This window comes from Triturus cristatus, chromosome 9 (genome assembly GCF_964204655.1).
Source record: "Triturus cristatus chromosome 9, aTriCri1.1, whole genome shotgun sequence".
NCBI lineage: Eukaryota > Metazoa > Chordata > Amphibia > Caudata > Salamandridae > Triturus > Triturus cristatus.
Genome location: NC_140592.1, coordinates 219,918,932 through 219,946,416, shown reverse-complemented (window position 1 = coordinate 219,946,416; position 27,485 = coordinate 219,918,932).

Sequence of the window (27,485 nt, the reverse complement as noted above, 5' to 3'; positions counted from 1 at the left end):
ATAGGTGGAGTTACCTGGTTTTGGTGCAAAGCCAACTTTGAGATTGGGGATTTAATGGATTTAATTGTATTGGAAATAGCATCTATTTTGCTCCCCCAATGGTCCATCAATGTTGATAGATTGTCAATGTGTCTCATTACAGCATCAAGTTCGGATTTTGTAGACAGAGCAAAATGTGCTTTAAGTTCCATTAGCAAATTGGATGCCCACGACGGGTGCTCCGATGTTTTCTGCCAACACTCATCAGTGCCTTGTCCCCCTGGAGGCTGATTAGGTAGCATACTGGGGGTTTGTTTTACCTGCCTTCCTTCCATTTGTGTAGCTTGTTTTCGTTTCCCACCTTTCTTTTTCGCATCTCCTCCCACAGGAATCTCAGTAATGTGACCAGGGGCTATCTTTTCTTGTACATATAGGGACTCCGGGTTTGGGATTGCATTTGGTGTTGGAAGTAAATGCGAAGTCTCTGGCTCCGTAAGATGTTGAGTTGTGGGCAAGGATCAGTGTTAAACAGAGACGTCTCTTGGTACGCTCAATTTCGCTAGACACTGCTCCTATAACCTGCTGAATCATTTTGTCAATTGCGGTCGGTTGGGCAGTAGCAGTTGGCAAAGGAGCTTTCTGCCTGGTGGTAGGCCTTGTCACCGGGGAAGATCGTTTGCCCATGGCTGTTTAGGATCCAAACCTCACCAGTCCTCACCAATGGTTTGAAGTGTTGTTGACTTCCAAGTTGCGGCAAACACTAAACACCTGAGGCTCCACCAGCCTTGAGATTTGCTAATTGGGACTCTCCAACTCACTTTCTTGATAACAGTTATCTAGATATAGATAAGTAGACAAATCGAAAGAGGAACCAAGGGGGATGGCCCAGCCCAGCCTCGGTCGGTCTCGGACGGGCTCGGACGGGCCCGCCCTTGGCCTGGGCTGCGTGGCGGGGTGCAAGGCAGCACTTTGTAGAGCGATGGAAACGCCTCTGCCCTCAGCAGCTGCGGGTAGTTACCGGTGTTGCACTCTGGGACACCGAGTCTCACCAGAGTGTAGCTGTCACGACACCGGCACCAACAGCAGCAGCGGGAGACCCAGTGAGGCTCAGGGGCTCCTCAGGTGAAAAAGGAAAGTTCCAAAGCTCCCCAGTGGACCTACATGCAGCGGAACAACAACCAAGCACAGTCAGACAAACCCCGCACTGCGGGGTGCGAGGCAGCGCTTTGTAGCGCGATGGAAATGCCTCCTCCCTCAGCAGCTGTGGGTAGTTACCGGCGTTGCACTCTGGGACACCGAGTCCCACCAGAGTGTAGCTGTCACGACACTGGCACCAACAGCAGCAGCGGGAGACCCAGTGAGGCTCAGGGGCTCCTCAGGTGAAAAAGGAAAGTTCCAAAGCTCCCCAGTGGTTCTACATGCAGCGGACCAACAACCAAGCACGGTCAGACAAACCCCTCAGCGTCAACATCAAAGTGTGCATAGGGATAAGGTAAGGTAAAGAAGACACAGCAAAAATACTTTGTAGAAATATATTGCAGATTTATAGCATTTAAGGAGGGTGATACCCACCACGAATCAGGAAACCCACTTCCTTGTCTGAGGTTGTGGTAAAGTTCTTAGAGATAGGCTCCAAAGGACAAAGGACAAAGGACAAAGTTAACAGGACAGATGCATTTAAGTAATTCAATAAATCAGAAATAAGACAAGAATCTCCCAACCTACTTACCTTAATCTAGTCCTCCTCGGACGCAATCTCCTCCCAGGCACTCCCACAACGTTCTCTTACCTAAAGTGCTCTTTCTCGAAGCTCTCGTTCGGTCGCTTCGGTTCTCGACTGCCAGCAGCATCGCAGCATCAGCATTAGACCACACCCCAATTGGGATATCAATTATACCCTAACGCTCAACTCGCTATCTTACAATGTTGCAGTATCCATAGAAACTCAGCCTGTGATTGGTTAGCACGAGTCATGTTAGAGTCTCCTCATCAAGTTCTGATCACCAGTCCATCCCATACTGGTGTAAACAAAGGAAGTATTAAGAACAAATGAAATCATATACCACTAAAGTCATCATTTACACAGTTTGCAACATTATCAAATCATGGCATCCGCTTCACATTCAATTGCACGTAGCGATGACAGTTTCCCACAGCCACTGTCGCATTTTGGCACATAAACAATAGGACTCAGCTCAACATGGCCTTCACACGGATTACCTCAGCTGGTACACTCAGCAGTTCGTGAGTAGGCAGAGCTTTCAGCGCATGCGCTCTTCTTACAGACCAAGACAACCACATGCGGGCTTGGATAAGAGGCCATTTTCATGCAGGCCCAAATCTCAGACTAAAGTAAACAAACACAAAAGAATATTAATTCATGAAATGAAACCCATTATGTTTACCTCCCACCTTTCTACTACCCTTTATTAATTATTACTTAGCAAAAGCTATTAATGTAAAGCAGCTTTACTGTTATTCATGCTCAACTTGCAAAATGTGCAATGTACAACATAGCATAAACATGCACTAGTGTAAATTTTCGAAACGCAAACAGTTGATGCATTTGCCCCATGTGTGTTTAGTGTGGTTAGTCCATGCAGATAATACATCATTATGGAGGTATTTAACTTCATAAGGATGAACCTTTTACAACCTCACTCCATCAATCCCCCCTTTGATGGTTTTACCATCATAAAATACCTAATCTTACGATTTGTCAAGTTATATAGCTGTTACTATGTCTTCTGGCCCCTTCTCCTTGTATTTTGCATATACTTTTTCTTTAAAATCCTCCAACTCAAACTCTTCTATCTCCCTTTTTCTTTCTTTGCATTCTCTACTTAACTTCCTTTCTTTCCTTCCTTTGCGTCTTTTCTTTATACAAACATAGGTCTTTCTCATTGTCATAACTACTACAGAAACTATTGGTATCATACATTTTCCTGCTAAGGAACTACCTATAGAAGAGAACCAATTGCTTATAGCAGAGAACATTTGCTTAGTCTCTCTCAAACACCGTCAACCTCCAGTTGAGTTACTTCCTTATGCAAATTTGTAATATCCTTCCAGACTCTTACTTTTATCTGGAATGTAAGTGCAACAGTGTTGAGTTTTTAACATTCCACAGACCCCACCCTCTTTTGCCAACAATATATTAAGGGCCAGTCGATTTTGCATAACCATAAATCTCCTAGCAATAATTTCAGCATCAATCATCATAAATCCTCCAGCAGTATCCGTTGATAAACGATCAACCACTGTGGATAATTGTCTAATTTTATATCCATTCAGTGTAACTCCAACTCCAGGTATCAATGCTCCAATATATCTCCTACAATTTTTGAAAAGCTTTCTCTTTTTACACTTGTTAATCCTTGCTTTACTTCATGGATTCCATTTGTGCTTTTATCTACATGATAGTCTTTTTGAAAGACAATCCCAAGATAACAAGTCCCATACCAATGATCTGGTAGTCTATAATAAGCTTTCTTCCCACAGATATATTATATACACGGGAAAACAGGGTCAGTTCCTCCCTTTAATCCCCAACCACCAATAATTTTGCAAGTATCTTCACATTCACTGGAACCAATGAAGTAGTTGTTGTAGTTAGTCTTTTCTGTACGTAAGCCTAATTTTCCTCTCTGATGGCAGTCCAGGGCCATTTTCATAACTGCCTCCTCTGGAAACCCAAGGTGGTGACTGTATTTGTTCCTCTACAACTTTCTTCTGAAACTTAACCCTTCTTTCTTCCACCATCTCTAAAAAGATCTTTTCCTCCTTTTCTAATTCACAGGTCAAATTCTTCTTAAACGCATACTCTACATCTAAAGGCTTTGTTGTCAGGAAAGAAATCTCCCATGACATGTCCAGGTGCTATCTTATTTAATTCAGGCACTACAAGGACTTTAGAAAAGATTGTATTTACATTGGAATAATAGTAATCTAATTTTCCTGTCCTATATAACAAACTTGACAAGACACTACATGTTACTCCATATGTCAAGGGAAGGTGATGGTAATTTACACCTTCTGAGACAGACGATGGTAACTGCATACATACATAACAGTCACTCACATCCATAGTTTCTACATATTCGTATAATAATTTGGTGAAAACGTTTAGAGAAAAATTATTCACTAATCTGTTGTGATGAAAACTACTAGCATCTATACGATCTAAGTGAGCAATAGAGGTTTGCTTAGTATCAGCATCTATTCTTGGACTTGTCAAATTGTTAGACCGAAGTGTATCTTCTTTTATCAGATGTAAAGGTATAACAATTGTTAATATCACCCAAAACATTATTAGTTTACAAGTAAGACACAGACAAGCTTTATAACATCTACACATAAAACTACATCTTTTTCTATTTACTTGTGTATCAGCCCTATCTGATTAATCTAAATGAGGTTCTAATGTAGTGTGATCCCACACTTCAAAGACTTTCTTCTTTACCCCTTCTTTTATTTTAACTAATCCAAATTTTCCACAAACGTCTTCTGATTCTTTAGAAACATTTTCTCTAATTCACAATGTTGCACCTTAATTTGTTAACAGTCTCTTAAGGTGGATTTAGATCACTCTTTTCAACCTGCTCGTTGTCAGTGCTGTCTCTTTCTCTGCGTAGATCTTCTTTGATTTCTTCTAATACTATGTAGGCCCAGTCAGCTGACTTGAACTTTTGATTGGTTTTCTCACTCTCTTTGATCGCAGCACTGATTCATCATCTGACTCTCCCTGTTCTATCTGACTTGAAACTTCATTTATCTGTTCTCGCCTATCTTCAGGTCTTCCTTTCACTATCCTGTATCTCAGTCTTTAGCTCCGCTTGGCCAACAGTCGTCTTTCCTTGCCCTTTTTGGTTGAACTACTTCTTTTTCTTCTCTGTTTGATTTGTATGTTCGTTTCTCTGCTTTCTTCTTCACTTTCTTTTTCGTCTTCTGTACTTCCTTCACCTGTCTCTATTCTAAACTTTCCCTCTTCATCTAAAATTTGCTTTTCTTCTTGTTCAAAAGCAGTTTCTTCAGTCCAAGTAGCTGGTGCCCACTCTACTTGGCTTCTGCTAGGCTGTTCACCATCAAACTGCTCTTTGGAATTCTCTTGTTCTAGCCTCACCAGTCTTTTGTACTTCGGCTTCTGATTCTGAGCTCGAATCCGAGATCTCTAGAGGCCACTCTACTGGTCTTTCAGGTGTTCTTGGGACTCGCTAGGTGTGACTGGTGTGGATCCAATTTGGTATGCCAGCACACTTTACTGCTGTAGTTGTCACCAGTATGACCTGGTGTGGTACTTCCCAGTGGGGCTCTAGGCATGTTTTTCTTCTATGTCTTTTTACGTGAACGCACTCACCAGGGCTCAGGTCATGCGCTTGAGTCTGCTGTGTTGTGGTCACGTCTGCTCCAACCTGATGAAACACAGAACGTACCACATCAGCGAATCTTTTACAAGAGTCAAGGATGAGATCATCAGTAATATTGATCAATTTGTTTTGCAGGTATAAATGCTTGTCTCGTTGCTCTTCCCATTAAAATCTCATGGGGGTCTCAATCCTGACTTTTTGTCAGGTATGCTTCTGAGACTCGTCAAAACTAGGGGTAAAGCATCAGGTCAAGTCAGTGCTGTGGATTTACACACTTTTCCTAATCTGTTCTTGATCGTGCCATTTATCTGCTCCACTATTTCAGAAGCCTCTGGACAATAGGCACAGTGAAGTTTTGGTTGATTGCTCAATGCTTCACAAATTAGTTTGATTGTTTCACTAGCAAAATGTGTACCTCTATCTGTTTCCATAGTAACTGGAAAACCATATCTAGGAATGTATTCCCTCAACAGAAGTTTTGCCACTGTCAAGCTGTCGTTCCTCCTTGTGGAATATGCTTCTACCCAATGGGAAAACAACCACACAATTACTAACACATACTTGAACTTGTTACACGGGGGCATCTCGATAAAATCAAGTTGTAATCTGGTAAAAGGACCTCCTGCTTTCCCTATTGTTCCCATACTCACAACAGTTTTTCTAAGCTGGGTTTTGCAGTTGACATGTCAGGCCTCTTTGGCAGAGGCTCTCAGCAATAGTCCTAAATCGGGTATTAAACCATGTCTGTTTGAATAATCTAACCATGGCATCTCGACCTATGTGTGTCATTCCATGATATATTCTTGCCATGTGTGAAAGTAAACTGTCTGGCATTACTGGTCTCCCATCAACGTACACCGATACAGCATCATCTGTTCGTTTCCCACATCCTGCTTTTTCCCACTCCTGTTTCTCTTCTTCACCTGCTTCTTCCTGCAACTGTCTCACTTCATCCCATGCTTCAATAGTGTTAGTAAACATAAGTTGACAAATCATGTTTTCTTTAGCTTTTTTCCGATTTATGGCAGTCTCATTTTTAGCACAATATTGTGCTACTTGGTCAGCAAATCTGTTGCCTTTAGTCACATAATTATCTCCCGAAGTATGTGCGGCACATTTGACCACTGCAATTCGTTTTGGCAATTGTAAAGCTTCAAGCAACTCTTTTACATATTGACTATTTCTGATGGGGGACCCCGAAGAGGTCAAGAATCCCCTCTGCATCTATAGTTCTCCAAAATCATGCACAATGCCAAAGACGTATTGGCTATCTGTAATTATAGTCACTTTTTTATTTTTCCCCAATTTGCAGGCTTGAATTAGAGCTACTAATTCAGCCATTTATGCAGATTTTACCCCTTTTAGACAGGATGTTTCCAGGATTTCCACTACAGTACAGACAGCATAGGCAGAACTTAGCACACCCTTTTCAGTTCGCAAACATGGACCATCAACAAACATTACACAGTCAGATTCTTCAAGCGGCACATCCTTTATATCGGGACGCGGCTTAGTGCAAAATTCAGTCACATCCAGACAATCACGTTCTGCTTCGTCTCTCACTTCTTCATTCAAAGCATCTGGCAATAATGTGGATGGATTCACATTTGTACATCTCACTATGATTACATTTTCTGCTCCCAGAATCACTCTCTCATACCTAGTCAGCCGACTATAGGTAAGATGTTGAGTCTGTGTTCTTGTTAAAAGGATCTCAACTGAATGTGGCACATACACCTTCACAGGATGACCCACTATGATCCCCTCACTCTGTTCCAGACTCACACATGTAACAGCTACTGCTCTCAAACATCCAGGTAATGCGGCAGCTGCTGAATCCAAAGTAGCAGAAAAACAAGCCACAGGATGTCTCGCCATTCCATGCTTTTGTGTTAAAACCGCAAGTGCACATCCATCTCTTTCACTGCAGTATAATGCAAAATCTTTCAAATAATCAGGCATTCCAAGGGCAGGCACCTGACACAGACTATCTCTCAATTTGACAAAAGCTTCCATTCTCTCCTTATCCAAATCAATTGGGTCTTTCACATCATTTCTTGTCAACCTCTGTAGAGGTTTTGCAATTAGTGAAAAGCCACTAATCCATTGTGGACAATATCCAACCACTCCTAAGAATATTCGCACTTCTCTTTGAGTTGTAGGTAGTTTCATGTCCTTAATCACACAAATGCGCTCTGATGTCACCTTTCTGACTTCTTTTTCAATCTTGTGACCTAAATATTTGACTTCTTGTACACAGAGTTGTAATTTTGCAGGGGACACTTTATGTCCACCTTCTGCCAAATGATTCAATAAGACAACATTATCTGTAATACAAGCCTCTCGAGTCTTTGATGCCACCAGTAGGTCATCAATATACTGAACCAGAACCGAATTTTCAGACATTTTTGAATCTTCCAGGCACCTTTTCAAGATCTGGTTAAAGATTGAGGGACTCTCAGTGTACCCTTGAGGAACTCTGCACCATGCCAAAACACGGTCTCCGAACCGGAAAGTGAATATAAACTGGCTATCCGGGTGCAAAGGAATTGAAAAGAATGCATTACACAAATCAATCACTGTATACCATTCAGCATCATGTGGTATTTGATAGAGAATCACTGCTGAATTTGACACAACTAGACAACAAGGCACAACAATTTTGTTCACCTTTCTTAAATCTTGCAGTATTCTATATGATTTGTTTGGCTTTTTCAGTCCCATAATAGGTGAATTACAAGGACTGGTCATTATTTCCTTTAAAATTCCTTGCTCAATCATTTGATCAATTACAGGAGCTATTCCTGCTATTACTTCTGGCTTCATTTTATACTGTGGTGTATTGGGATATTTAGCATCATCTTTCACTTTAATTTTAATCAGATCTACATTTCTCATTAACCCAATTTCTTGTCCTGTGAAATCCCACACATCTGAATTTACTACCTTCATCAATTCTTCAAGCACACTTTTATTCGTAAGAAGTGAAAATAACTTATCCACTTCTGTTCCCTGCTTTGCTAGCACCATTTTAAAGGCAACATCTTCATCAGGTGTCTGAAATGCAATCCCATCCGGTGTGCAGTAAATAGTGCAATTCATCTTGCACAATAAGTCTCTTCCTAACAAATTTACCGGACTCGAGTCACACACTACGAACCAATGCATTTCTTAAAGTGGACCAATATGTACTTCGATTGGTTTATTAACTGAAGTACTAATCTGTTTATTCGAAACTCCCACTACTTGGATAGTCTCTCCAGAGAGGGGTGGGTTTGGAATTTCTGCTGCTCTCACAGTAGAATGGGTAGCACCAGTGTCCACAAGAAAGGTGATATCAATAAAGGGGCCCGTCTGATCTACCTCTAGAGTAGCGCCAAGCACACACTCTTCCTCCCCCCTAAGGCACCATCATTGAGTCAGCTTATCATCACTTTCATCACAGTGCATCCAAAATTGATGAATCACATTCATGTTAGTGTTTTTACTAACCTGGTCTCCTCCATGGAACCCTGTATCCGCACTGTATCTTTGAGCATTTACAATGTGTGGCAAAGGTGCTTGTGGGACCTGATACTGGGTATGGACTACCTGCTGCTGTGGTGGCTGTTGCACACCTACCTCACTCTGCACCTGTGGAGTTAAACATTTTATTTCCTCCATTAATTCTCTGCACTGATCTACACACATTCTTCCAGTGTCCATACTTTTCGCATGCATGACAAGGAAATGTATTTTTCGCTTCCTCTCTGCTTATTTGTCCTCTACCTCTACCTCCATTTTGTATTTGAGCATTCTGACTAACATTCTCCCATCTGATTTATAGACTGAGAATGCAACTGTGCTTCTTGCTGCTCTGCAACCTTTACTTGTGCCCACATCATTTTCTCTTTTAACTTGTGATGACGTGATTCAATATCGTAGCTACAATATTTAGCATATCTTAAGATCTCATCTATTGTTTTGGCTTGCCAACACAACATATGTTGTTGACTCATCTGACTAATCTCAGGTCTCAATCCATATACAAATCTATACACAAAATGACCCATATCTTTGTCACCTTTGTTCTTCAAACCACTATACTGCTTGAAAACCTGTAACATTCTTTCATAATGCACATGAACAGATTCATTCGGCTCTTGAGTGGTTCTATCTATTTTTACCCAATCATTTCCCTTAGGGGAAATTTTACTTTTTAAGAAAGTAATTACTTGATTGTACTTTTTCATCCCCTCCTCAGAAGGTGCGCCTGTTTTATAATCTCTAGTATATTCTTCTTTTGGCCAATCAACTGTAATTTTACACTCTGTGCATAAATCTGCAGGGACAACAATTTCAAACAATTCATCTAAATCTTTTAACAAAACCTTCAAGACTTTCACAAACCTCTCAACTTGTTTATACCATTCCACTGGCTTTTCTCTCAACCTGGGGAAGTCATTTGTGAAAGACAATATATCCTGTCTAGACCACGGAGCATGCATGTAACCTCCTCCTGGAACTTCTCTCATGGGACATTCAAGAGCTAAATTTTCTGCTTCCCTTACTGGATGTAAATGTATTTCTTTATTAGCGGTTTCTTCTTTCTTTCTCATTCATCTACCCTTCCATCTCTCCACGTCACCTCATTTTCTCAAGACAACCATTAACTCTTTTATCTGCACTCGTCTACCAGATGTGTTCATATTTTCTATATCTTTTTCAGTAAAATCCGCTCTGTATGTCTTCTGCAACACCTTTGATCTCCCTATGTCAACTCCTAGTTCATCAGCATCTTCTGTTACCTTTCATGCATATTTCTCGCTTTCCAAGTAATACTTTTACACAGATACATCAGTTCATCCTCCTGATAGGTCTTTAATCTATCTGGACTCATCGTTCCAAGAATCATCTCTTCTAAATCATCTTTCAACTTGCTCACATCTATAGGTTGTGGCTGTGTTTTTCTCCTTGGTAATCCTTTCACCCAATCATCTAATTCTTCTGGTGTCGGACCTTTTGAAGCTTCACTTGCGTGAATTTCTTCCAACTCCATTTTCTTTGGATGTAATTGCATTATTCTTCTAGGTGTTTCATTAACTGTTAAGTGAGTAAGAGGTGTTGACCTAGTGTCTGTAATAGGCTATTCACTTTGTACCCTTACAGTATTAATTCTACTACTAGCTGATATTGCAGCAGAATTTAGTGGGATAGTCAAGGAAGGTTCATGAATACGTCCATTTTCAAATACAGGTATTGCTGGACCTACAGTTACTGGCACAGTTATTGCATGTATCTTCATATTCATTTGGTTTAATTTTTCAACTAATTATTTTGGTTTTATTGCTAATTCTCCTTCTTTTTCCTACACTTTATTGCTTATGGTTGGGATTTGTGTTGGTTGAGGTGTCATTGAAGCTTCCATTGATGTTGGATTTGGTGTCACCATCGTCGGACTTTCCTAATACGGAGGTGGTCGTTTAACTAATATGTCATCCAGCAACTCGTCATCAGAATCGTTCGGGTTATATCCATATCCTAAAGGCTCTAGATGTTTCTTTTTCTCCTTACATTTACTTCCGTCAGTCTCTCCTACAGTTAAAACTGGATGCAAACTTTCAGTTATTTCTCCATTTCCTCATGAAATCTTCCAAACATAAATCTATTACTTCTACCACCTCAATGTCTTTCCCTTTCATACATTTCATCTTCCCATTCCACTAATGCCCCAAACTGTGTTGGTCTAGGTCTCGGATCTAATGTCATCATCTTGTCTCTCAAATTGCTTAAAACTGCTAAATTAAAAGAACCATACTCTGGAAAAGCTAACACACCATTATCCTTCGTATATTCTACCCAATTTTCCAACCAAATACATGTGTGATAACCATACTTCAACATCATATAAGATGCTGGTGTCTTCGGTGAGAAATATGAACTCCCTCTCTTGTTATTACAGGCTTGTCCTTCTTGAAGAACCTTTTAATTTTGCCAAACAAAGTCAATTTCTCCTGTTTAGGTTGTTCAAAATAAATTTTTACTAATTAACTACAATCTTGCTTGCAAACTTTTAATCTTCGTTAACACAATCGGCTAAATTCACCAATCAAATTCCTTCGCTTCTCCAGACACCTGACCAATGTTAGCGCAACACTCTCTAACTCTCCAATCAGAGCTCTCTACGTCTCAGCTATTCTATCCAATGCCAGCACGGCTCACACCAACCATCCAATCTGAGCTTACCTTCTCTCTGCAGTCTGACCAATGCCAGCGTGGCTTTTTGTGATGTCAGCCTCTCCTCTTGCTGCTGAGTCTCCCTTTACAAAACTTATCAGCACTTTTCTAAGTTCGTTTTCTTTATAATAACTCGTTAGTCACACCAATACCACATTGTCTGTTTACAAATAAAGAGATCGTTTTTCACTTAAAAATACTTTTTCTCTCAACACAGGCAAGTATAACAATTCCACCATTCCACCCTTCATTCAAGCTAGGGGATGACCTGTTACTTCTTTAGGGATAAGGCCAAAATTTCACGAGAGGACCTTTAGGTTAAAAGGAGGTCTCACGGAGGCGTGGCCAAGATGGCGGCGAGGTGAGACGTATCTCTCTGTCTCTCCCTCGCGCGCCCGAGAATAGAGCCGGAGCGGGACCGAGTTCTCCTCCCGTTTCCGGCACACAGCACCGCCGGCGAAGCCCGAGGGCGGGGCGCACCTGTGGATACCCAGCCAACGTCCCTGTGAGCGGTGGGGCTCGCCCGCTGGCGGAAGACATCGAGGCCGCTTGCGGCCTAGCGGCGAGCGACACTGCCCCGGCCTCAGGTGCGGAGGGCCCAGCGAGGGGGACGGCGCCCACGGCAGTGCGGTAGCGGCCGGGAGGACCCGGGGCTGCACCCTAGCGGACACAGCGCCGAGCCGGATGCTGCGGCAGCGCAGACCTGCAGGTCAAGGAGGTGGCTGGCGCCCAGGAGGGCCCGTGGCCTAGCGGGACGCGGCGCAGGATCGGCCCGGCCCGACGCGGAGCCCTCGGTGGAGTTCGGGGACGGAGGCGGAGGCCGCGCGACCGCGCAGATGCAGGGGGCTTGACGGGCTGGGGATCGCCCGCCCGCATCGGACAGCGAGGTGCGATTTGGGACCTGGCGCTGAAGCGCACATAGAGGAAGGCGGTGCCGTCAGGAGGCCTCCAGGTCCCCAGAGGTGAGAAGGGGGGACCCACGACCCCAGGAGTGTGGAGCACAGCGAGGAGCCTGGCGGGCGGGAACCGGTGCGGACTGGCCCTTCTGAAGCGGTGGTGGGGGTGGAGGAGGAGAGGGCTGCAGACAAGTCGCCCCACGGTCGGTGGTGGAGAGCCCTGAGATGCGGAGAGCGGTCGCGGATGATGCCCACCCCCCCGTCGGAAGCAGCGTAGGTGGGAGGCGCAGCGATCCGCGGAGCCGCGGAGGGCAAGCCCCGGGGACCTGCCTGGCCCGAGAGGGGCGCGATTCCTGGGGCCCCACTTGGAGGGCCACTGCTGAGGCGAGCCTACCAGCACGATGTCGACACAGAGGGGTAAGGGCAAGGACAAGGCCCAGGGCAAGTCGCTGCAGGAGCTGTTTGCCAAGACCCAAGGGGGGGCGCTGACGGTGGCTCCTGATACGCGGTCGACCACGGCTGAGGCGACGCCGTCGAAGGGGTCCGGAGATGACGGAGCGGAACCGATTACCAAGGCCCTCCTGCTGTCGCTATTCGCGGAACAGAAGGAGGAACTTAAAGGCATGCGGCAGGAGCTGGCGGCAGAGCTACGGGAGGTCCGGAGGGACCTGGATGGCCTGGGGGAGAGGGTGCAAGCGGTGGAAGACAGGGCGGACGCACAAGACACGGAACTCTCCCTGGTCCACCAGGATCTTCTCCGGCTACACGACCAACAAGTGGACATCCAAACCCACCTGGAGGACCTGGAGAATCGGTCAAGGAGGCACAACATCCGCATTCGGGGGGTGAAACGGGACGCCGAGGCGGGAGACATCTTCACTTTCGCCCGAGAGCTCTTCAATCAGATCCTGGGCAAGCCGGCGGATACGGCGCTCACTTTGGACAGGGCCCATCGGATGGGCCCCCCGCGCCCGGACAATGCACTTCCTGCCGACATTTTGGTCTGAGTCCAGGACTACACCACTAAGGAGGAGATCCTCCGTGCGGCCCGAACACAACACCCCATCACCTTTCGGGGTCAGCACCCGGTGCTCTATCAGGACCTGTCCGCCCTGACACTGCAGAAACGCAGAACCTTCCGCCCTGTCACGGAGGCCCTCCGTCAACGGGGCATTAAATACTCTTGGGGCCATCCGTTTCGTCTTATTTTCCGTCATGAGGATCGGCTGTACCAGCTTCGATCTCTGGCGGAGGCGTGCCAGCTGCTGGACATTGATTGCCCGAAGGAGGAGGGGGACGGCCAGGCACCGAGCTGACCGAGAACCGGCGGCCCCGGCGTGGGCTGGAGCCTATTGAAGCAGCGACGCAGGGGCTCTAGACGACGGAGGCCGCCCCCCGAGGAGATTGCCCAGGGTCGTCCGGATGCCATATCTTCAGTGGCTGGAACGCTGGCACCAAAGGGCGAGGTCCCCTGAGGGTAACTAACTGGGGTCAGTAGCGAGGTTGTTTTTTCTCCATTGCCGGTGCCTCCGCTCTCGTTGGCGTTACAACAAACAAATGATGGACGGAATGCTGACAATGCATACATTCTCCCCCAGTCAAGAGATCTGGGTTAAATCCATCGTTCTTTTGCCCACTACACCACCCCAGTTTAGACATGGCCATATGCAAATCAGTCTTGACCCTGTGCCTCATGGGAACAGTCCAGCCCGAACTGCCAAGCCATGTCTTCCCTGGACCGGAATCAAGCATCCTAGGACCGGTTTCTGGCTATCAGCCGTCATCAGCCAGGATAGCTTGACTCCAGTGGCGTAGTGAGCACGGGTCCCACGTCTGGGAATACCCATCCCACTTAGGGCGAAAAGCGTTACAACAAACAAATGATGGACGGAACGCTGACAATGCATACATTCTCCCCCAGTCAAGAGATCTGGGTTAAATCCATCGTTCTTTTGCCCACTACACCACCCCAGTTTAGACATGGCCATATGCAAATCAGTCTTGACCCTGTGCCTCATGGGAACAGTCCAGCCCGAACTGCCAAGCCATGTCTTCCCTGGACCGGAATCAAGCATCCTAGGACCGGTTTCTGGCTATCAGCCGTCATCAGCCAGGATAGCTTGATTCCAGTGGCGTAGTGAGCACGGGTCCCACGTCTGGGAATACCCATCCCACTTAGGGCGAAAAGCGTTACAACAAACAAATGATGGACGGAATGCTGACAATGCATATATTCTCCCCCAGTCAAGAGATCTGGGTTAAATCCATCGTTCTTTTGCCCACTACACCACCCCAGTTTAGACATGGCCATATGCAAATCAGTCTTGACCCTGTGCCTCATGGGAACAGTCCAGCCCGAACTGCCAAGTCATGTCTTACCTGGACCGGAATCAAGCATCCTAGGACTGGTTTCTGGCTATCAGCCGTCATCAGCCAGGATAGCTTGACTCCAGTGGCGTGTTGAGCACGGGTCCCACGTCTGGGAATACCCATCCCACTTAGGGCGAAAAGCGTTACAACAAACAAATGATGGACGGAATGCTGACAATGCATACATTCTCCCCCAGTCAAGAGATCTGGGTTAAATCCATCGTTCTTTTGCCCACTACACCACCCCAGTTTAGACATGGCCATATGGAAATCAGTCTTGACCCTGTGCCTCATGGGAACAGTCCAGCCCGAACTGCCATGCCATGTCTTCCCTGGACCGGAATCAAGCATCCTAGGACCGGTTTCTGGCTATCAGCCGTCATCAGCCAGGATAGCTTGACTCCAGTGGCGTAGTGAGCACTGTTCCCACGTCTGGGAATACCCATCCCACTAAGGGCGAAAAGCGTTACAACAAATGATGGACGGAATGCTGACAATGCATACATTCTCCCCCAGTCAAGAGATCTGGGTTAAATCCATCGTTCTTTTGCCCACTACACCACCCCAGTTTAGACATGGATTTAGGCCCAGATCTCTGTACTGGGGTGAATGTATGACATTGTTCTGCATTCTGTCCATCATTTGTTGTTTTTGCATTTGTCACCCCGAGTGGGAAGGGTATGCCCAGACGTGGGTCCCTTGCTCTCCATGCCACTGGAATCAAACTATCCTGGCTGAAGAGGGGTGAAACCCCGAAACCGGTCCTAGGATGCTTGTTTCCAGTCCAGGGAGGACCTGGCTTGGCAGTTCGGGCTGGACTGTTCCCATGAGGCACAGGGTCAAGACTGATTTGCATATGGCTGGGTTCAAACTGGAATGGCATGGTGAGCAAAAAAACGATGGATTTAGGCCCAGATCTCTGTACTGGGGTGAATGTATGACATTGTTCTGCATTCTGTCCATCATTTGTTGTTTTTGCATTTGTCACCCCGAGTGGGAAGGGTATGCCCAGGCGTGGGTCCCTTGCTCTCCATGCCACTGGAATCAAACTATCCTGGCTGAAGAGGGGTGAAACCCCGAAACCGGTCCTAGGATGCTTGTTTCCAGTCCAGGGAGGACCTGGCTTGGCAGTTCGGGCTGGACTGTTCCCATGAGGCACAGGGTCAAGACTGATTTGCATATGGCTGGGTTCAAACTGGAATGGCATGGTGAGCAAAAAAACGATGGATTTAGGCCCAGATCTCTGTACTGGGGTGAATGTATGACATTGTTCTGCATTCTGTCCATCAATTGTTGTTTTTGCATTTGTCACCCCGAGTGGGAAGGGTATGCTCAGACGTGAGTCCCTTGCTCTCCATGCCACTGGAATCAAGCTATCCTGGCTGACGAGGGCTGAAAGCCCGAAACCGGTCCTAGGATGCTTGTTTCCAGTCCAGGGAGGACCTGGCTTGGCAGTTCGGGCTGGACTGTTCCCATGGGGCACAGGGTCAAGACTGATTTGCATATGGCTGGATTCAAACTGGAATGGCATGGTGAGCAAAAAAACGATGGATTTAGGCCCAGATCTCTGTACTGGGGTGAATGTATGACATTGTTCTGCATTCTGTCCATCAATTGTTGTTTTTGCATCCGCTCTCATTGGGGCTTGGCTGGCGGACATGATGGCGGCCGGGCGGGGGAGGGAGGGGACACTTTGGTACGCCGCGTTACCCCCTTTGACTCTGGACTTCCTGATCTTCCTTGGAAGATGGACTTTTGGTACGCTTCATGGTTTTGGGGTTGGGGAGGGGGGCTGTACGGGGTTAGTTGGGGTTTTCTGTTTCTCTATTTCCTTTCCTTCTTTTCCTTCTCTTTCCTGTGTCGGGTCGGGGGGGCGGTGGTTGGATGCCGGGGACACACTCGGGCGGGCACGGGGATGCGCATCGCAAGTGGGTGCTCGCTGATTGATGGGAATGCCTCCAATGACACTTAAGATCCTTACGCTCACTGTCCGGGGCCTGAACAACCCAATTAAGCGCCGTTCCATCATTTCCCTTCTTGCACAGTCAGGGGCGGAGATATGCCTCCTCCAAGAAACACATTTACTCACGCGAGATACACATAGGATGCAGTCCAGGTCATTCCCCGTGCAGTTTTTCTCCTGTGACTCCTCGAAGCGGGCGGGGGTGGCGATCCTTCTCGCACCAAGATTTAGAGGGCTCTTAGTGTGTAAGGTGGCGGAGATTAAGGGCAGGCTGCTGGTCTATCAATTCCACATGGGAGACTACACATTCACAGCTGGTATGATTTATGCGCCCAATGATGGACCGGAGCAGTTCCTCCAGACGGCACTGACGAACTTATCGGCCTCCTCGGACCGGAGGTTGTTGCTTGGGGGTGACCTAAACCTGGTCTTCGACAACATGATGGACCGGTCGGCCCATCGCATGGGGCAGGTGGGGGCCTTGTCTCTGTCGGGACACACGGCGCTGCAGGAATTAGACATGGTGGACCTCTGGCGGCTACATAACCCCACGGCCCGGGAATACACACATACGTCGGGTGCACACGGTACATATGCACGCCTGGATTATTTTCTGGCCACCCGTGCGCTCGTTCGGGAGGCCTCGGGGGTGGAGATATTGGCGGCGTCCCTCTCCGACCATGCGGCGGTGGTTATGACGCTGACGCTCCCGCCTGCGGGCGGGAGGATGCGCCAGTGGCGGTTGCGGGATTCGCTCCTGCTTCGCCCCGCGGTGGTCAAACAGCTACAGGGGGTCATCGAGGAATACCTTCGGTTCAATGACAATGGAGCCACAGCCCTCGCCACGTGCTGGCTTGCCCTGAAGGCGGTGGTCCGGGGTGCCATTATAGCCCTCTCTGCGGCGGAAAGCAAAGAACGACAGGCGAAGCGTGCGGAGCTCTCGCAGAAAGTCAAGAAATTGGAATGTATGCATAGCCGAACGGGGGCTCCGAGAGTCTGGCGGCTGTTAAAAACGCAGAGAGCACAGCTAGAAGCACTAGACCGCGACAAGGCGGAGTATGCAGCACTGCGCCTCCGGCACAGCTATTATGTGGGAGGTGATAAATGTGGTGGCCTTCTGGCCCGCTGCCTGCGGGAGCGTCGACAGCGAGAGGGCATCAAGGAGATAGAGGACTCCCATGGGGCCCTGCATACAGACGATGGGGAGATTGCCGCGACGTTTTGGGATTTTTACACCCAGCTCTATGACGCGCAGCCCCTCGACGGTGGCGGGATGGACGCGTATCTGGAACATGCGCGGGTGGAAGGCCTGTCCTTACCCCAGGCTGAGCTGCTGGAATCGCCGATCCGGCTGGAGGAGGTGATTTCGGCCATTGCGAGGCTCAAGGTGGGCAAGTCCCCAGGCCCGGACGGCTTCTCGGCCATGTTTTATAAACAATATTGCTCACTGGTCACTCCACTCCTCACGCGCCTTTTCAACTCATTTGACACGCTCGGGGAGCTGCCCCCATCCCTACTGGATGCGGCAATCGTGGTGATCCCCAAGCCTGGGAAGGACGGCAAGCAGTGCGGTTCCTACCGGCCTATTTCCCTCCTCAACGTGGATCTCAAGCTGTACACGGGGATCTTGGCGGCTCGTATTGCGCCCCACTTGCCGAACCTCATAGCCCGGACCAGGCGGGCTTTATCGCAGGCCGCCAAACGAGCGACCACACGAAACGGGTCCTGCATCTTATAGAGAAGGCCTCCCGCTTCCCGGCCGACTACGCCCTGTTGGTGGTCGATGCCGAGAAGGCATTCGACCGGGTGCACTGGCCCTATCTCGAAGCGGTCCTGTGCCGGTTCGGCTTCCGGGACAAAATGAGGGCACGGATACTCAATTGCTACCGCGATCCACACCCATCGGTCCGAGTTAACGGCCACACGTCGTCGCCCTTTCGGATCTCCCGGGGCACTAAGCAGGGCTGTCCCCTCTCCCCGCTGCTCTTCGCCATGTATATGGAGCCCCTAGTGCAGCACATACGCCAAAACGGCCAGATCGCCGGCATCCGGTTCGGGGGGACACCCACAAGATCTGCCTTTATGCCGACGATGTCCTATTGACTTTCAGGGAGCCCTTGACGTCCCTGGGAGCGATCTTGCAGGAGCTTTCGGTGTTCGGGGATATATCAGGCTTCAAAGTTAACATCGCTAAGTCAGTGGCGCTCTCCCTCTCTCTCGCACCGGGCACGGTGGCGGACCTCCGCACAAAATATCCGGTCCCCTGGGCGACGGGCCCTGTCCCTTACCTCGGGGTGCAGCTGGCGCCCACGATCCCAAGCATTAGGACCATGAACTACGACCGTCTTTCCTCCGCCGTTAAGGCGGACCTACATCGCTGGCGCCGCCTGCCGATCTCGTGGCTTGGGCGGATCGCGGCCATTAAAATGGCGATATTGCCTAAAATCCTGTACATGTTCCACACGCTCCCCATATATCCACCGAAAGGATGGATCAAGCGGGTCCAATCCGACCTGGCACAATTCATTTGGCAGGGCAGGAAGCCGCGGCTCAAACGCCAGATTGGCGCGCTCCCGCCGGAGCACGGGGGCGTTGGCGTCCCGGATCTATTGCTCTACTTCCAGGCCGCTCAGCTACGGTACCTGGCGGAATGGATGAAGCCCGTGTCCGAGAAGCATTGGCTGTTCCAGGACCGGGCGGTGGCGGGGAGGGCCCTGGCCGCGGTCCCGTTTCTTCGGCGGGACCAACGGCCATCAAATCTGTATGCCTCGTGGGTGACCCAGGCAATGGTGCGGATCTGGGACCAGACTGGTGAGAGACAGGAGCTGACGTCCTTCCCCTCGCCTCTCACCCCTTTGTTTGGTAATTCCGACTTCCCGCCGGGGCTTCCAGAGTCCGCGTTCCCGGGTTGGCGCTACTCCGGCTGCAGAGCGCTGGGGGTCCTCTACGACGCCGGGGGGTTTATCCCCCTAGCACAGTTGGCAGCCGACTATGGCATTCCGGCCACGAACCGGATCGGGTACCTGCAGGTTAAACACTGGGCCACTCGGCCGAGGGAGAAACTTGCAGCGCAGCGCCGGCTCACCCCGTTCGAGCGCTGGCTGATCACTCGCCAGACTGACAAGAAACTGACATCGGATCTATACAAGATGCTCCTGTCGACACACTACCACTCATATCACGCAGGGAGGGCACGATGGGAGAGGGACTTGGGAAGGGACCTGCTGGCGAAGGAATGGGAGGGCTGCTGCTATAGGGCCCGTCACACGGCTACACACACAGGGCTCACCGAGACATTTACTAAACTGGTGACGTATTGGTACTACACACCGGAGCGTCTACACCGCATGGATACCTCACATAGCGGGGTCTGTTGGAGAGGGTGCGGTCAACTGGGCACTTTAGCACACATTCTTTGGGATTGCCCCTTGTTATCTCCCTACTGGCGTCAAATTCTGGATGAGGTGGACAAATACTTTGACACGGAGCGGCCCAGATTCCCTGCATACATCATCCTGGGGGTCCCCAATGCCCTTACTTACCCTTTGAAATCCCGCCGGGGGAAACAGATAGCCTTGGCGCTGGGGGCGGCCACGCAGTGCCTCCTGGCTTGTTGGAGAACACCCCGCGTACCCACGCATCTAGAATGGCTGCATCGCCTCTGGCATATCTTGGGGATGGAACGCATCTCTCTGACACTGGCGGGGAAGGGCGACGCTTTCCCGGAACTGTGGCAGCCGTTCAGGTCCTTGCTAGCGCAGGACTTCAGGGAGCTGACGTGTCCCCGATACCTACGCCTCCTACGGCTTAGCGATGACCCGGAAGATGGGGAAGCCACATAGCCGCCCTGTTTGGCCACCGGCTTTGGGGCAGGGCGGTGCATTACCCTTCTTGGTCACTTCGTTCCCGGGGCAGGGTCTTTACTCTTTCCTTTCTCCCTCTTTCTTTTCTTTCTTTGTCTCTCTTGATGGTGGGTTGGGGGGGGGGTCGGGGAGTTACGGCGGGAGGGGTGTTTTGGGGGGGGATGGGTTCGGGGGGGGTGAAACTGATAGCGACTGTAAGGGCCTGGAAGTGCTTCTTCGGTTTCCCATCCACCTGTGGTGGGGGGGGAGATCTCAGCTGCAGCTGCTCCCGCCTTGGCCGGGAAAGTGTATTGGCTTGACGCTATTGGTTCTTTGATGAAAACCTTTAATAAAAGATTTAAACCTAAAAGGAGGTCTTACTACTCTTCCAGGGATAAGACCAAAGTTTCACAAGTGGACCCTTCGCTATTTCACCTTTTTCTACATAAACACTAGATAGTCCCTAAAATACCACATGAGTGTTACCACTGTCTACACAGACAATGCACTTAATTCCGTGTTATTCCACTTCTCACACTTTTCTTCTGCCTTATTTCAGGCTAACTTGATTTGCCGGCTTCCCAGATACCTCTCTGTATCTGTGTTCCAAAGACTACATAAAAACGCAAGACTAACTCACTTTACATGGAATGTTAAACATATAATCAATAAATCACCAAACTAATCAATAATAACCATCAATCTGCTACCAGAAAAACTGGTCTGGCGCAACCCCTAAATTCATGAACCTTGGACCAAGACACATGTCATGCATAAACCACTTACCAAACAACTGGGCCCATCATACATTACCCATAAATGATCCCTGAAGACGAGCGCCAGATTAGGGGGGGGTTTAATTTGTCAGTTTTATATATATGTCTACTTCTATACTTCACATTAATAACACATTAACCATTCTTAACTATTTGTAATTTCAACTATCTTCTTCTGGTCGATGGACCATTAGTTGATAAGTTGATGCTGACTATGATTAACTAAACAATTCAATACTTTAATTAAATAACCACAAAGTCATTTATTCATTTGAAAGTTTTATCTTATTTATCTATATGCTCATTTAGATCAACAGTGCACACACAAGATCACTCATGAAGAAACAGTTACTAAGCAATGTAATCAAATGAATCATCAGCATCAACGTCAAAGCGTGCATAGGGATAAGGTAAAGAAGGTACAGCAAAAATACTTTGTAGAAATATATTGCAGAATTTAAGCATTTAAGGAGGGTGATACCCACCACGAATCAGGAAACCTACTTCCTTGGCTTAGGTTGTGGTAAAGTCCTTAGAGACAGGCTCCAAAGGACAAAGTAAACATGACAGATGCATTTAAGTAATTCAATAAATCAGAAATAAGACCAGAATCTCCCAACCTATCCACCTTAATCTAGTCCTCCTCGGACGCAATCTCATCCCAGGCACTCGTGCAACGTTCTCGTACCTAAAGAGCTCTTTCTCGATGCTCTCGTTCGGATGCTTCGGTTCTACTAGCAGCAGCATCAGCATCAGCATTAGACCACACCCCAATTGGGATCTCAATTATACCCTAACGCTCAACTCACTATCTTACAGTGTTGCAGTGTCCATAGAAACTCAGTCTGTGATTAGTTAGCACGAGTCATGTTAGAGTCTCCTCATCAAGTACTCATCACCAGTCCACCTCATACTGGTTTTAACAAAGGAAGTATTAAGAATAAATGAAATCATATACCACTAAAGTCATAATTTATAAGGTTTGCAACATTATCAAATCATGGCATCCCCTTCACATTCAATTGCACGTAGCGATGACAGTTTCCCAGGGCCACTGTCCCATCTTGGCACATAAACAATAGGACTCAGGTCAACATAGCCTTCACACGGATTACATCAGCTGGGACACTCTGCAGTTTTTGAGCAGGCAGAGCTTTCAGCGCATGCGCTCTTCATACAGACCAAGACAACCACATGCGGGCTCGGACAAGAGGCCTTTTTCTTGCAGGCTCAAATTTCGGACTAAAGCAAACAAACACAAAAGAATATTAATTCATGAAATGAAACCCATTATGTTTATCTCCCACCTTACTACTACCCTGTATTAATTATTACTTAGCGAAAGCTATTAATTTAGAGCAGCTTTTCTGTTATTCGTGCACAACATGCAAAATGTGCAATGTACAACATAGCATAAACATGCACTAGTGCAAATTTTTGAAACGCAAATAGTTAATACGTGCCCCATGTGTGTTCAATGTTGGTTAGTCCATGCAGTTAATACATCATTATGGAGGTATTTAACTTCATGAGGATGACACTTTTACAACCTCACTCCATCAACTGCTTACACCGTTTGCTTAATTTGAGTTATTTCACTGGGCACTTCTTACCAGGCGTTTGCGGCAACCCTTCAGTTGGTATTATTCATAGCCAGATGAATTTCATACAGACTTTAGATGGTAGCAGCTGCATCAGATCTGTAATATCATCTATCCTCGATAGATCATTAGTGTTCTGTGTCAGCAGGGCAGATTTATCCTCTCAATTGGATAATGTGTTGATGGTCTTTTCATATAGAGGCATTTCAGAATATATAATTTTCAATAGGTAAACTTGTTCTCCTGTGAAGCCAGACTGGGCTTCAAATGTGTCTGTGATTTTTGATTATCTAGAGCTTAATGCACCCATGGCAAAAAGCTCTGGGTAAAGCGGCGGTGTACTTTCCTTTTTGTTGTTGAAAGTGTTTGGATGTAGTGTTAGTGGTTTCCAGGCCCTGTTATTCATTAGTGGTGATGATGCACTGTTAGTTGGTTTGGAAATAAGGCCATCTGTATCAATCAAAAGATTGGTTTTGTCCAACAAACTCGTCATAAGGTGAAAACCCCATTTGTGGTTGTTTAAGTTATTTGAGTCAAGATTTGTACCTTTATGTCTCAGCTGAAGCATGGTGACTGTGCTGACTGTGCAAGTGCTGAGCTGAGTGCTTGACTATAGTGACCTGGGAGCTACATTCCAAGTCCACCCGACTGTGTATAGAGTCAACATCTCGGCAGAGCCATTTAAAATGTTGGTCTATAGGATGCTATTGATTTCAGCTATTGTTGTGATGAATGATCTTGCTCCTCTGGTGGAGCTAGACTGGATAGTTGAGGATTTTATGTTGTTACAAGCTCTGGATCCATTGAGTCCTTGTGTTGACGTTTTGGAGTTGTAGGTGGATGTGGAAGGAATTGTACCACATGTCCATTGCACTCTGTTTATGATTGATGGATTTGGTTTGGGGGGCTTCTAGGCATGTTCGGTAGGTTTCCTGGTGGTAATCGGAAGGCTGTTGCCAGTCCCTGTAAAGGTCAGGGTTGAAAGGCTCGTGCTTCTAGGAGAAATGATTTTTTTTTGTTGAAACATTTTTTATTATTTTCCAAAACAGCAATGACTGTTCATTACACCACGGGCCCCCGTGTTCATTAAGGGTACCTTCCCTCCCAACCCCAACTCGTCCCCTTCCCCCCATCCCCATGTCAGTGTGCCCCTGTCCCCTCCTTCTCCCCCGGTGTGCCCCCCCTTCAAAGGAGATCAGTTACAGTTGCTCACCCCTTCTCTGTGTAGGCAAACCGTCTCTCTTGTCCATGCCTCTGGTATATAGCTAGGGATCTCCTTCATTCCCATCTCCTCTCATTCCCCAGTTCCCCTCATCTCTGGCCGATCCGACGTGCTCCCTCCTTCCCCTTCCTCAGATATCAGCCCCTGGAGCTCCACTACCAACGCTTCCCATGCCCTGGCCGTCGCTAGCGCTTTCTCATCATCTCGTCTCAGAGCCAACTGCACCCGGAGCGTACCCTCCGCCCCCGCCCATCTCACTAGCGCTGCCCTCCACCGCAAATAGCTAGGCCCTCCCCTAGCTTTCCAGTTCAGGGTCAATTCTCTCTTGGCTAAGATCAACCCCAGATCATAGAACCTGCTAGTGACCTTCGTGCGGCGGGTGTGGGGGAACCATAGCAACAAGCAAGTCCCCATCTCTGGAGTGATAGAGCGGTCTGTCACCTGATTCAGACAATCCACTACCTCAGCCCAATAATCGCCCAACTGCGGACAGGCCCAAAACATGTGGCGAAAATCTGCCCCCTCTCCCCCACACCGAGGGCATGGAGATTGTGTTCCACCAAAATATTGCAAGACCTTGGCCGGCGTCAGATACGCCCTATGTAACGTGAAAAACTGAACTAACTGGAACCGTGCGTTCCGAGTTCCCCTCCAGGCCCTCCACACTAGTGTAGACCATGTGGTCTCTGGTATCGTTTTCCCGAGGTCCGTTTCCCACTTTTCCCGCAGAGCGGCCAGAGGGTGCAAGCCCTCCGTCGACAATCTGCGGTGCAGGCAAGTAATGGCTTTGGCCGTCCCTGCCACCATCACGACATATTGACAACCCGCCGCGGTCGGGGTTCCGACAGCCCCATATTCCAATGCTTCTGGATGCTCGCCACCAGAGCCGCGTGGAGCAGAAAATCCCCCTGCGGGAGCCCGTAGACATCCTGCAAGTCCTGGAAGGGCAATAACACACCGTCTCGGAATAGGTCCCCTACCATCTGTACTCCCAGCTCCTCCCAATTCGCTAGCCCCGACCAATCACCCCCATGCAGGAGCGCGGTACACATCCCAAGAGGGATTTCCGGAGCGTACGGGCGGACTATAGCTGCCCGCCTCTGGCACCTATTCCAACACTGCCGGAGGGTGCGTTCCTCCAGGGTCAGCTGAGTCAGATCCAGTCGCTGCTGGAGAACTATAAAGGCCAGCACATGCCGTGGGATCAACCTGTCCTGCGGGCCCTCTGGGCCTCTATATTCTCGGGCCACCGCCTGCGTGAGTCACGGAAGCTGGGCCGCCAAATAGTACCATTCGAAGTCGGGGGCTGCCAGGCCCCCCTCCGCTTGTGGCCGCCGCAACGTGGCCAGCGCCACCCGCCGCCGTCCCGACCCCCAAATGAAACCCGTCGAAAGTGCCCGTAATCGCGCAAAATACAACGCCGGGATCCATATAGGAAGTGTGCGGAAAAAATAGAGAAGGCGTGGCAGCACCACCATTTTCAGCAATGCCACCCTCCCGGCACATGAGAGCGGGAGTGTACTCCAAAATCCCATACTACCCCGCAGCCCCCGAAGCGCCCTACCAATATTCCCCTCCACCAAATCTGCCTAGGTATGATAAATGTTAACCCCCAGGTAGCGCAGGCAGCTGCCCTCCCATCGGATGCGTCCCTCCGTCTGCCGTGTCCCCCCGCCGTGTGACAACGGAAACAAACACGACTTACCCCAATTCACCTTCAGTCCGGACATGCGACCGAACTCCTTCAACAGGGCGACCGCTCCCTTTAGCGCATCAGTCGCGTCCCTCAAAAACAACAGCAGGTCGTCTGCATACAGGGAGATGTAGTGGGCGTCCCCCCTCAGGGAGACTCCGGAATAAGCACACCCCTGTCGGGCGTGAGCGGCCAGCGGTTCAACAGCCAGCGCGAACAACAAGGGGGATAGGGAACAGCCCTGCCTCGTCCCCCTCCGCACATGGTAGGAGGCCGAGATAGTAGTCCCCGTCTTCACTCGGGCCGTGGCCCCGCTATACAGCAAGGTGGTCCAACGTACAAAGTCCTCCCCCAAACCGAACTCCCGCAGCACTCGATACAAATATGGCCACTCCACACTATCGAAGGCCTTTTCTAAGTCGACCGACAGTGTACAGGCCTCCGGGTATTCATCCCGGTCCAGTTCCATCACCCGCAGCAGCCGTCGAATGGAGGTGGCCGTGCTGCGTCGGGGAATGAAGCCCGCCTGATCCGGGTGGATCAAGGCGGTCATGTGGGTCAGGAGGCGCGACGCCAAAATGCTACTCAGAATTTTGTAGTCCACCGTCAGCATAGAGAGCGGGCGGTATGCTGTGCGCGCACCCGCCTCCCCACCGGGTTTCAGCAAGGGTATCACGATCGCCTCCCGTTCTAGGAGGAATGATGCCATATTCCTATATTGTATTCACATGATTTATGGTAATCTGGCTTGATTGCCCCCCTACGGAATCACCTACAGAGGGGGTGAAGGTGGTAAAGCTCATTCAGCTTGTGTTGTACACAGCTGCTGCTCCTGTGAATTTGGCATTAGAGGCCTCATTGTTGGCTTGAGCTGTTTTAATTGTTGGTTCTGTAGTTAGTTTTTTGTTCGGTTGACGTATTTTCATTGTCCTATGAACTCGCTTTATTATGATTGTTGGTTTACTGTTAACCCACCTCTCAATGCATTTCCTAGTCCACATGAATGCCAATACATCTCAAGGGATAAGGGAAAGCACCTGCAGAGCAGACTGATAGGCGGGCAGGGGTTGTTCAGTTAGACTACAGTGAGGATACCATGAGTTAAGCTCAGCTGCCCAAGGGTATGACCCCGCCCAGTCGCTGCATCTTTGTTGACATGCAGAGGTTTTCAGAGGATACGGGGGGTGCCTAGTGCTTAAAACAAGGCACACACATGGCTGGCACAGGTGCTTGCAAGCCAATAACCAATGTCCAAATGTTGGTAGCTGATTTATCTAGATGGTAGATATAACAGTTGAAACAGGCAAGACAGAAGAAACAAGCAAACTACTGAATTGACTGCTGGTTACAGTCCAGCATACCCAGACCCACCTTCAGTCTCCCTCAATTGGGTTGAAGAAGGTTGGTGGACACTTTACATGTTTTACAGGATTTGCCTTATCTGCATACCTGTAAGCACTGCTCTGTGTTCAGTAGTGTTTCGTGTGCTGATGCAAATCCCTGTGCAAGTAAGAAGTGATGGACCATGAAATGTTATCTTAAAGGCCTTAAATGCCCCTCA